We start from the raw sequence: 11,709 nt of genomic DNA, 5'->3' as shown, positions 1-11,709 counted from the left end.
AATCACAAATTACCAAACTTAGAGATGTTGATGGCCAATATATCCACTCCCAGGGGAAGATTGGGGAACGGTTCAATAGATTCTATCAGGAACTATATGATTGTGACGGGGCGATATTAGACTCGGAAGTCGCTCACTATTTAGAGAACTTAAATATCCCGGTACTTGACGGGAAAAATAGTGAGATTCTGGACAGAGCGGTGACTATCCCAGAAACGATGCAGATCATCAAAGAGCTGAAAACGGGGAAATCACCGGGATTGGATGGATACACGGGGAAATTTTACAAGGTCTTTAGTCAGTCGATAGGGGCCTCTTTAACAAACATGTTTAATGGATTAAGGACATCTGGACGGATATCCCCGCAAGCTAACACGGCGGGGATCACTATATTGGCTAAACCGGGACGGGATCATACACTATGCGGGTCATACCGACCAATATCACTCATTAACATAGACCTGAAGATCTTGGCCAAAATTTTGGCCAGGCGCCTGGGCCAGGTAGCACCGCTTTTAGTTGCACCTGATCAATCGGGATTTATACCAGGCAGACTAGCGTCCGACAATGTCAGGAGAGTGGTCGAGTTGGTCGAATATGTCCAGAAGAATAACATACCTGCCACTCTTTTGTCCGTGGACGCTGAAAAAGCCTTCGACAGAGTGCCTTGGCCGTTCCTTTTTCAAGTTCGTACCAAAATGGGACTAGGGGCTCAGTTCACCAATTGGGTGGCTAAATTATATGATCATCCCCAGGCCCGTATTAAGATCAATGGCGCATACTCTCCCTCCTTTGAGGTTAAGAGAGGGACTAGGCAGGGGTGTCTGCTTTCACCACTCCTGTTTGCACTCACACTAGAACCCCTTGCTGCACAGATTAGAAGCTCACAGACAATCCAGGGTATTTCGGTGGGGGGTTGTGACTATAAAATATCTCTTTTTGCGGATGACCTGCTGTTCACCGTTACTGCACCTGAGATATCGCTACCAGACTTGGCTCAGGAAATTAGGAATTTTGGGAAAGTGTCCGGGTTTAAAATGAATGAGGACAAATCAGAATTGATGAATATTTCCATGGATTCGGTCCAATATGAGGAGCTAGCGGGCCACCTTCCCTTTAAAAGGGCTAAAACGTGGGTAAAATACCTTGGGGTCAAGTTATGTTCTAACCTCACACAGCTGTACGCTTTAAACTTTGAATCCCTAACCAAATCAATTGAAAAGGACCTAGATAGATGGGATAGATTGAACCTATCCTGGATGGGGCGCATAGCTGCTGTAAAGATGTCTGTCCTACCAAAATACTGTTACCTGTTCCAGACACTCCCTGTTAGGGTTCCAGATAAAGCCTTGAAAATGTGGCAGAGAAAGCTGTTCTATTTTATATGGAAGCGGAAGCCTCCTAGGGTGGCTCGTTCTGTCTTGTACAGGGATAAGCTGCGTGGCGGCCTGAACGTTCCTAACATATCTTGGCACTATTATGCTAGCCTTTTAGCAGTGGTGGTTAGTTGGCACAGCAGAAGTTCCCCTAAGTCGTGGATAACGATAGAGCGGACCCTGGTGGGGGACCCTCCCTTAACATATAGAATTTGGTCACCCCAAAAACTGCGAGGGACGAACCTTACGTCTTTTTCTGAGGTGGTGATGCAAGCATGGGCGAAATGGAAAGGGAAACTCATTGGGGACAATGTTCTTCATCACAATACTTCTCTTTTATACAATCCACTATTTCCCCCAGGGATGGAAGGGGCCTTTATTAAGAGATGGCAGAGCAAAGGAATTACCACACTCGGTCAATTATGGAAGGACAATAAATTTGTACCTTTCAGCGATCTGCAGGCCAGATACTCTTTATCTGCATCAGACCACTATGCATATTTGCAACTCGTGCATTTTTTTTCAACTCATAGCTTAGGTAAATTGCTGGGTCAGGAGAAAGCACCGTTTGTCAGGTTTTGTGAAAGTGCCGTCCACTTTGGGAAACCCATTTCCAATATATACGCACTACTAAATGGACAGCCAGGAGCAAAACCAGCGCACCAGGTGAAATGGGAACGAGATATTGGTGACACTTTACTGGCCCCAGTATGGGAGAAATGCCATCTAAGTATAGGCCGTAGTTCAGTATCAGCATTACTAAAGGAAAATGGATATAAGGTACTATATCGCTGGTATCTAACTCCTGATAGGCTGTATCAGATGGCCATTCGTCCAGACGACAAGTGCTGGAGACAATGTGGTATGGCTGGTACCTTCCTACACATGTGGTGGGATTGTCCTGCGGTGAAACATACATGGCAGGGGGTTCAGGACTACATTCAGCACACTTTAAAGATATCAGTGGTTTTAACGCCACGGATCTGTCTGTTGCAGGATGTCATGGCTGGGGGCACACTCTGGCAAAGACTGCTAGTCGTACAAATGATCTTAGCCACCAGATGTGAGATAGCTTTCTGGTGGAAGAAAGCTGAGACGCCTACTTTGAGTGATGTACAAGCCAGGCTAGATAGCGTATACCACTTAAGCCATCTAACAGTTCTTGGAGGAGAAGTCCATTAATGGCTATTAATCAAGTTTACTTAGGGAATAGCCACTGCTATTAATTGCATCAGTAGCATGGGATCTTCTTAGTGTTTGGGTAATTGCCAGGTTCGGCCTCTGTTGGAAACAGGATGCTGGGCTTGATGGACCCTTGGGTCTGACCCAGCATGGCAAGTTCTTATGTTGTTCAGAGATAATTTAGTTGTTTTAGTGTTTGATTATCATATATTTATTATGTTTGTTGGTAATCAGTTGATAGTGCTATTTGTTCACTAGTTGTTATCTTGAGATAATTTAGTTGTTTTACTGTTCGTTTTATCATATATTTATTATGCTTTTGCTTTCCATGTAAAGCTGAGCAGTTGGAGTGTATGGGCAGGCTAGGGAGGCGGAGTGGATTTTTTGTCATCACATTTCTATGTTTGTAAAGATCTTGGCATTCTCAGCCTTCTCATTAATGAGGTCAAAGACAACAGCAAGGACATTTTTTTTGGTTAAAATGATAGTTGTTAATGTCAATTGATGTTCATATTATTCCATGGATAGAGTACTCGAGAGATTTCATTATTTTGTACATAAAGGCCCTGTACCCACAGAATGGGCTGAGGCTTTTCACCCCTGGAGGGAGGAGCTGCTTGTGTAGGGGGTAGACACACAATTCTGGCAACCTGGAGGGAGCTGGGAGTAAAGCTTGCTGCAGCCCCTGCACCAGGGGCGGATTGACCTATCGGGGGATCGGGCATCCCCCGGTGGGCCGGTCTACCTGGTCACTTGGTCTCGACCACGTGGCTCTTCCTCAGCCCAGCCTCAGCGCCTTCCAGTCAGCCCCTGCCAGAGGCCAAGCCGGCAGGGGCCGAAGAAATACAAATCGAGGCCGAAGAAAAGAAGATGGGAACCTCCCAGCCCCCGCCGGAGAAATTAAAATCGAGGCCGGCGGCAGCCGAAGAAAAGAAGATAGGCGCCTCCCAGCCAGCCTCAAGTGGGGGCTGACTGGGCAGCGCCCATCTTCTTTTCTTCGGCCTCCGCTGGCTTTGATTTTAATTTCTTCGGCCCCCGCCGGAGACAGCCGGCCCCCGAAGGCTGGCGGGGGCCAAATACATTAAAATCGAGGCCGGCGGCGGTGGCGGCAGGGGCCGAAGCAAAGAAGATGGGTGCCTCCCAGCCAGCCTCAAGCGGGGACTGGCTGGGCAGCGCCCTATCTTCTTTTCTTCGGCCCCTGCCGGCCTCGATTTTAATGTCTTCGGCCCCCGCCGGAGACCAAGAAGGCCGAAGAAATTAAAATCGAGGCCGGCGGGGGCCGAAGAAGTGAACACCAGTCTGCTAACAGCCGCCGGAGACCAGCTGTTCAACCTCTGTGAGGTTGAACAGCTGGTCTTGAACAAGGTCTTGAACAAGGCTCTGTGAGAAAGGAACGGTGTGTGTGTGTGTGTGAGAGAAAGGAATGGTGCTTCTGTATGTACGGTATGTATGTGAGAGAGGAATCTGCCAGTTTTGAGCTGGTAGTGCAACTTTTGAAAAGTTGGATGAAAGATTAAATTACTGAATGTTAAACATCCCTCTTCTAGAAAATAAAATGTAGCAAAGTGGGTAGAGACAAATACTAAAGCAAAAAAAATTAAACTATTTAAAATGTTCATCTCAGCAAAATCACAAATTTAAGATACTGATGCCAGGTTTGGTTTTTTTTAGCATAATTTAAGCATGAAGACTAGAATAGTTCCAATCTGAAATGGTTTTGCTATTTTTTTTAAGCCTTTAGAAAATGTATATTTTTAAATGACTAAGACTGGAATCTTCCCATTTAAAAGGGAAGTTGACTAAGGATGTCTTTCGGTGTCATATCTCCCACATGAATAATCATACGACTGATAGTTTGAAGAAAGACACTTGCTTTATTGCCTGGAAGCGTAAAACAAGAGAAGCTGTACTGTGTGGGTGGCTGTCCCTTGGGAAGACAGAACCTGAAGGAAGGGTGTCATTTCACCTTCTGATAGGAATGTGGTTTTCTTATTTAATGGTTGGGATCATCACTTTCACTTTTAGTAAAAGTGAAAAATGCTGTAAGTCTGAAAGCAAGGTGCTTCTGTGAGTGTAATGTGTATGTGAGACAGGGAGGGTGCTTCTGTGTGTGTGTGCAAGAGAGATGGAGCATGTTTTTGGCTGGCTTGTGGCTGTGAGATAGAACATGTGTGTAATTGAGAGCTTGTGTGTAAGTGAAATAGAGAGAGCATGTGTGTGATTGAAAGCCTTTGTGTAAGTAAAAGAGAGCGAGAGCATTGTGTGATTGAGAGAGACTGGCCAGAGAGGTGACGTGTGTATGTGTGAGACTGATCAGGGAGATGACTGGTATGTGTGTGCTCGTGTGTGTGTGTGTGAGTGAGAGAGAGAGAGAGAGACTGGTTGGGGAGATGATTGGTGTGTAAGAGACAGAAACTGGTCTTGAGGGTATGACTGGTGAGTGTGTGTGAGAGAGAGAGAGAGAAGAGATTGGTTGTGGTCCCTAAGGAAGAGGACCATAAGGACAGCTACTGCTGCTTCTGGCGTCGCCTGCAAGGGAAAGGAGTAGGAGAACTGCTGGAGAGGATACGTAAAGGTGGCTTTTTAAGTTCATTTTTCTTGATTACCATTTTAATTATTGGGTAGTATGTGATGTGTCTGCTGTTTGAAATATTTTATTGGTGTTTGGTAAAGGTTTCAAAATTTCCTTGAGTCTTTAATTATTGGATATTCTATTCATCAGCTGTTTTGAAATAATTTTATTAGTATGATTTTATAATTATGATTCATGATTTATATATCTTGATTTCATTAATTGTTTCATGAGGAATGGTGACATTTTTGTTTTTCATTGTTGCACTGTAGAGTCTGGCATGATGTGTTTTACAGTTTAGTTTTTGTCTGCACATTTCTATTTATACTTTATGTGGCTTTATTCTGTATTTGGTGAGAGTTTGTGTTCTGCATGCAAAGACTGAGAGGAAGCATTCTTTTAGCATGTGGTTTCTCCGTAGGGATCTGTAGTAGCTTTAGCTTGGCCTGTTTTCCTGATAGGAGGTGTATTGATATTTTAGATTCTGGTGTAATATTTGTGATATTCTTTTTCATAGGTGGGGTTGCTATTCTTTGAGTTTTGGCAAATAGTACTGTGTTGATACGGGAGGACCATGCTGAAATATAGTGGTGTGTACATATATATGTAAATTAAATATGTAAATTATATTGCATATGTAATTGGGAACCCATGGGCCAGTATGGAGAAAAATCCCCCGGGCCACTATTTTCCCTCAATCCGCCCCTGCCCTGCACTGAGAGAGACATCTCATAGAAACATAGAAATGATGGCAGAAGACCAAACGGCCCATCCAGTCTGCCCAGCAAGCTTCACACTTTTTTTTTCTCTCACATACTTATCTGTTCCTCTTGGCTCTTAGTAACCTTTTTTTTTATTCTATTTCCCTTCCACCCCCACCATTAATGTAGAAAGCAGTGTTGGAACTGCATCTAAGTGAAATAGCTTAATTTAGTTAGGGGTATTAACCACCAAGCAAGCTACACCCATGCTTATCTGTTTATTCAGACTGTGTAATTCAGTCCTTGTTGATTGTTGCCTGAATATAGATCCACCTTTCTTCATTCTCCCCTGCCGTTGAAGCAGAGGACTATGCTGGATATGCATGAATTGTCAAAATTTCCTCCCCTGCCGTTGAAGGAGAGGGCTATGCTGAATATGCGTGAAATGTGAATCTCGCTGCCGTACGTGGAAGATGTAAGCTGTCAGGACTTCCCTTCTTCCTGCAGCCGAATGATGCCAGACGTGGGAGTCTGAGAACTCCCCTTGGCACCCACCTCCATACATGACAGTACAGGAAGCAAAAGAGCTCAGAAATGGGAGAGGTTATCCTGAAGGATCATCTGAACGTTTGCTAAAATCAGTCACCAAAACTCATGGAGAGAGAAAGTACAAGTCACACGGAATTGGGTATCCCTGAAGTGCCTTTATTACACTGTGGGGAAAGAGGCAGCTCCAGGGACTTAACCTCACGGGCAGGACAGAATCGGCCTCTCTTGTGTTCCCCACAAGGGACAAGCACTGCATAACTGGGCCAGGAGCCCTGCTGCTCTCTTGGAATATCAGAGGAGCCCTTCAGCCTTGCATAGGAGGAGCAGGGCTTACCCCTGCATGAGAGGAGATGCACCCTGCTCAGCTTCTGCAGGAAGGCACAGACTGAGTCTCTTTACCTCTTCAGCTGAGTATGAGCATCCACTCTAGTACTCTATTTACTCTTCTGTAAATATCCTGTAGAGGGTCATTTTATAACGTTGTGCTGGGCTAAAATCTGTGTGTATCTTTAATGTGCAGACTTTATCCTGCACTTTCAAAGCAATGAGCATTAGTGAGCTTTGATAATGCTCAGGCAAGTGGCTGTTACAGGCAGAGAATCACTCGCACAGAGTTACACCTGATCCTCATAGGACAGAACGTGTGCAGCTTCACTAATGCTCACTTTCTCACATCAAAAAGAAAGCAATCAAGTCTCATCTCTGCCCCCTGGAGTACCTCCTCCCACACTTTGTATAAAAGTGCACAGGACTGCTTGCCCTTATAATTCAGATAAGGATCAATATTATTACACTACAAGAAGGTCCCTACAGGGCGTACAGGGTAATCATTTATACTCTCTCCCAAATAGAAAGTGCTTAAGTGGCTCTGCATCAATATCATCATCAGCTTTATCCACAGTGGAACTTAGGGTAAAATGTAGCTCCTATAACTAATACCTGCTCTCTAAGCCCCAAACAGCCCACTCAGTGTCTTGAGTTGATTTCACTGTCGCTTCCCTGTAAATTGTGGTCTACAGTCCTAGATATTCTTAATTTTTTCCTTCTGATTTTTTTTCACATTAACTTGAAATTTTGTGAAGATTTCAGTGGTATATTCTGAGGATTTTGAATAAAATGAGTATTTGACTATTTATTATATATTACTGAGTGTGAAACCATGTTGCATGCATATTTTATGTGCACTGACCCCTGGATTCTTTTATAACAGCCATTTCCATGTATAAAGCTCTAGAAACCAGGGGAATGACAGTTTCCCACCAGTGCCCTGAAATCACCCCTTCCCTTCTGGGAAACGAGCAACAAAGCAGAAGGAGCAGGATCTGCAATGCTGTTACTTTATTGAAGAAGCGATACAAGGGACAGCAGAATCATAAGACGTCTCTACAGGATAAGATGCTTCGTGTGCCAGCGGAAATGGAAGAAAATCCCTTGTAGTGAATAGAAAAGAGCAGACAGGTTTCAGCCGTCAGCAGTCATCACCTTTCAAATCTCATCGGCTGATTCTGGGCACTTGCTGGGCCCCTCTAAAAGAGAGAATAAGATCAATAAATACAGAGCAGGGTCAGCCTGAGAGAGAAAAATACAAAATACTTCTGAATGGATTGCTGGGAGCAGTATTATTCAGCGAGATGCTCCCAGTGCATGATGGGGACCTGCTAAGTAGCTGCTCATTTGCTCAGATTGCAGTATGGGAGCATCCTGATTACTTACTGGCGCGAATTGCATGGTAGAAGCAGCTGATTGGCTGCTCATGGGTCTGATTGCCCTGTAGAAGCAGGTGATTGGCTGCTCTTGGGTTCTGACTGCACGGTAGAAGCAGCTGATTGGCTGCTCTTGGGCTCTGACTGCACGGTAGAAGCAGCTGATTGGCTGCTCTTGGGCTCTCTGCACGGTAGAAGCAGCTGATTGGCTGCTCATGGGTCTGATTGCCCTGTAGAAGCAGCTGATTGGCTGCTCATGGGCTCGGACTGCACGGTAGAAGCAGCTGATTGGCTGCTCTTGGGCTCCGACTGCATCTGCTTATTCACTTTATTGAACTTCTTAGTTAGTTTCTATATTTTCATGTTCCCTTTCTTCCCTGCAATATTTCTCTAATGAAGACCGGTCCCATTCCTGCTCTCTAATTAATAAAAGAGCATTGGTTTGCGACCTTTTCTGTTTCTCAGCAAACCTGGCACAAGCACAGCACCAGCTTCCTCCTCATCATCACTTTCTCTTCATCTTCTTCCCTACCCTCTCCCTCACCACTAGTATCATCACCTTCTCTCTCCCTCCCCTTACCACCTAGCATCATCATCCCTCAACCTCTTCTCATCATCAATATCACCTTCCCTATCACTCTCCCTTCACTCCTGCACATCATCATCTTCCCTCTCCCTCTTCTCCTCATCAGTATCACCTTCCCTCTCACTCTCCCTCCACTGCTGGACATCATCACCTTCCCTCTTCCTCTTCTCCTCATCAGTATCACCTTCCCTCTCACTCTCCCTCCACTCCTGCACATCATCACCTTCCCTCTCCCTCTTCTCATCAGTATCACCTTCCCTCGCACTCTCCCTCCACTCCTGGACATCAACTTCCTTCTCCCTCACCCCCTGACAATCATCTTCCTTCCCTTTCCCTCCACCTCTCTTCTCCCCGCTCACCCTCTGACACATTCAGCTGTCCCTTTCCCCCTCCCCTCCATATCCTGGAGCAGTGTTTACCTGCAGATGCTGCTCTCCCCCTCCCCCCCAACGGGGCTCACAGACCCAGGCGGTGTGAGAACAGGATTGGGTCTCAGGTCTGTTCCCAGAACCTCCAGCTCGGTGCAGAGGGAGACGGCACTGAACCCCAGGACTGCATCGATGCTGCACAATATCGGGGGGGTTCATGGAAAGAGAATTACCTCATTCTGCTAATGCGATGGTAAAACTACACTGAAGATTATTTAGAGACCAAAGGTGGCGGGGGGGGGGGGGGGGGGGGAGGTAGGAGGAGAGGGGAAGCAGGAGGGAAGGTCTGTGCTCATCTCCCCAAAACCAGGGGGGGCAGACTGGGAGGGGCAATTGTTCCTCATTTACTGATTCAGCAGGGGAGCTCTGGTCCCCATTAAACTCTGAATATTAAGGAAAGAAGGAAGCTGATTTTACCTGCAGTTAGCGTCTTCCATTCTTTAGGAGAGAAGAGAAACAGAGATTACAAAGAGGAACTTTTTCTGAGTCAGTAACACAAATTTAAACAGCAACTGCTAAAGAACAATGAACAGGGAAAAAACAAAGTTTGGCCTTGGAAGAGAAATGAGAAGCACAAGAACATTTCCTAAAGGAAAGAATAAGAGGAGAGAGTTCAGGGAGGGAGGAGGATCTCATGGGGAGGACACAGAACAGCAAAGTCACTTTAGGGAACCATTAGCAGGAGTAAATGTTTAGACTTACCGGAGCACCAAGAGCCTAAAGGAAAGAATGAGAGCAGAGAGTCAGGGAGGAGGATCTCATGGGGAGGGCACAGAACAGCAAAGTCACTTTATCAGGCGGGTGCAATACTAAACGCTCTCCTAACAGGCACTGATCGACCTCTCCGGGGCCCCTGATTTAATATGTAAATGAGCTTCCATGGTAGAAAGCAGGCGCTAGGGTAAGGTTTGCGTCCCCAGTGCCTCCTCTGCAGCGGGTGCCCAGGAGAGGGGGTGTCAGGGTGGGTTAGGAGAACGGATGCTCCTTAATTCAGACTCCCTTTTCCTAGCCTGACCTCACACTCACTTTCTTTATTTTTTTGCACAGTTCTCATTTTTCAGTGACTCTGACTTAATATCGGAGGAAGCACAGGGAAGCAGTATTTTCTGCTTTTCTGTGCACATTTTGGGCTCCTCCATTAATCCCTGCTCCGGGACGGGCATTCATTTCTGAGGGTGAGTTGGGTGCACATTTGTTTTATGAATAGGGGGAGAGTAACTAATGGCCTCATTAACATATATTTGCATGCGATGAGTGCTATTAGTTTCGCAGGGGCTTGGACGCACGTTTTGGAGGCGCTGATCCCCTTATAGCAGAAGGGTTAAACAGTGCCCGCGGCTGAGCACCCTGTATTGGATCGGCCCGTATGAAACATCTGGCAGGAGCAAAGATTTGGGTCACCCAGTGCCACTTACACTAAGAACCAGGGCTGCCAGCAGACTCCAGCTGTTCAGGACAGGTTGATCCAGTCCTGCTTTTACTCCCCTGTATGCAGAGACCTGTAATCTTGCTTTTCTTAGGGAACGCAATAGGGAAATCAGAACAAGTCCCCATCACATGCAGAGGGGTAAAACCAGGACTGGATCAACCTGTTCTGAAAACCTGGAGCCAGTTGGCAATCCAAGCTGCTCTTCCTTGTAATCACATCAGACTCGCTGAATCAGGAGGGAGCCTTTTATGTGACGTGGGGCCACAGCTTTGCAATCAGTTAGCGGTGAAATTCAAATCTGAAACAGCGGAGGATGGGGAATCTTCAGCCTGGACGTTTCCATCTTCCCTCAGGTACCTGACATTTGTCTTTAATATAAAGAGGGTCATTTTCACAAGGGATGTCTGAGGATGAAGCAGGGTTTATGACCAGAAATGTTGAGATTACTTACCTGGTAATCTTCTTTTCCTTAGTGTAGACAGATGGACTCAGTATGAATGGGATAGTATCCGCGTGCTAGCAGTTGGAGACGGATCTGACGTCAGCACGGGGTATATAGCCCCACAGGAAGCTCAGCGATTCAGTAATCTTCCTTGCAAAAGCTGTTATGGATGTGTGTACTGACGCTCAGTGAAAGGGAAAAGCAGAAACAGGATTCCCCTGACCGAATGACAGTGGCTGGAGACCGCCAGCATTCACAACCAGAAAGCGCTGATACTGGTAGAGTGTACGCTCTTATGGAAACAGATGACATGGCTTACCTGGAACCGGTGAAACTCATGCACACAGGCAGCGGGGCGGGATGCTGAGTCCATCTGTCTACACTAAGGAAAAGAAGATTACCAGGTAAGTAATCTAAACATTTCCTGGCGTGTAGCCAGATGGACTCAGGACAAATGGGATGTACCAAAGCTTTACTCCCTGCCGGGGCGGGAGGCTGCCTGAGGACCATGTAGTACCGCCCTTGCAAAAGCCGAGTCCTCCCCGCCTGGACATCCAGACGGTAGAACCTGGAAAAGGTATGGAGGGAGGACCACGTCGCCGCTTTACAGATTTCTGCCGGCGACAGCATCCTGGATTCTGCCCAAGATGCCGCTTGTGCTCTGGTAGAATGAGCCGTAACCTGTAGAGGCGGAGCCTTCCCAGCCTCCATGTAGGCGGCTCTGACAACGTCTTTAATCCA

The 11,709-nt window shown here is 46.3% G+C and overlaps 1 long non-coding RNA gene across 3 annotated transcripts in view; it reads right to left on the bottom strand.

Annotated features, from left to right (window-relative positions):
• Positions 1 to 7,703: 7,703 nt before the first annotated feature.
• The window catches only part of LOC115079625, a 31,354-nt gene continuing 27,348 nt past the window's right edge, over positions 7,704 to 11,709 (bottom strand). For all 3 annotated transcript variants that reach the window (XR_003853345.1, XR_003853344.1, XR_003853346.1), the window contains exons 4-6: positions 9,800 to 9,814; positions 9,515 to 9,535; positions 7,704 to 7,906 (exon numbers count right to left, since the gene is read on the bottom strand). This is a non-coding gene — a long non-coding RNA (uncharacterized LOC115079625). The remainder of the gene's footprint in view (positions 7,907 to 9,514; positions 9,536 to 9,799; positions 9,815 to 11,709) is intronic.

Source organism: Rhinatrema bivittatum, chromosome 18 (assembly GCF_901001135.1).
Source record: "Rhinatrema bivittatum chromosome 18, aRhiBiv1.1, whole genome shotgun sequence".
Taxonomy (NCBI): Eukaryota; Metazoa; Chordata; class Amphibia; order Gymnophiona; family Rhinatrematidae; genus Rhinatrema; species Rhinatrema bivittatum.
Note: the sequence above shows the minus strand (reverse complement) of the source record. Positions and strands in the feature narration are given on the sequence as shown.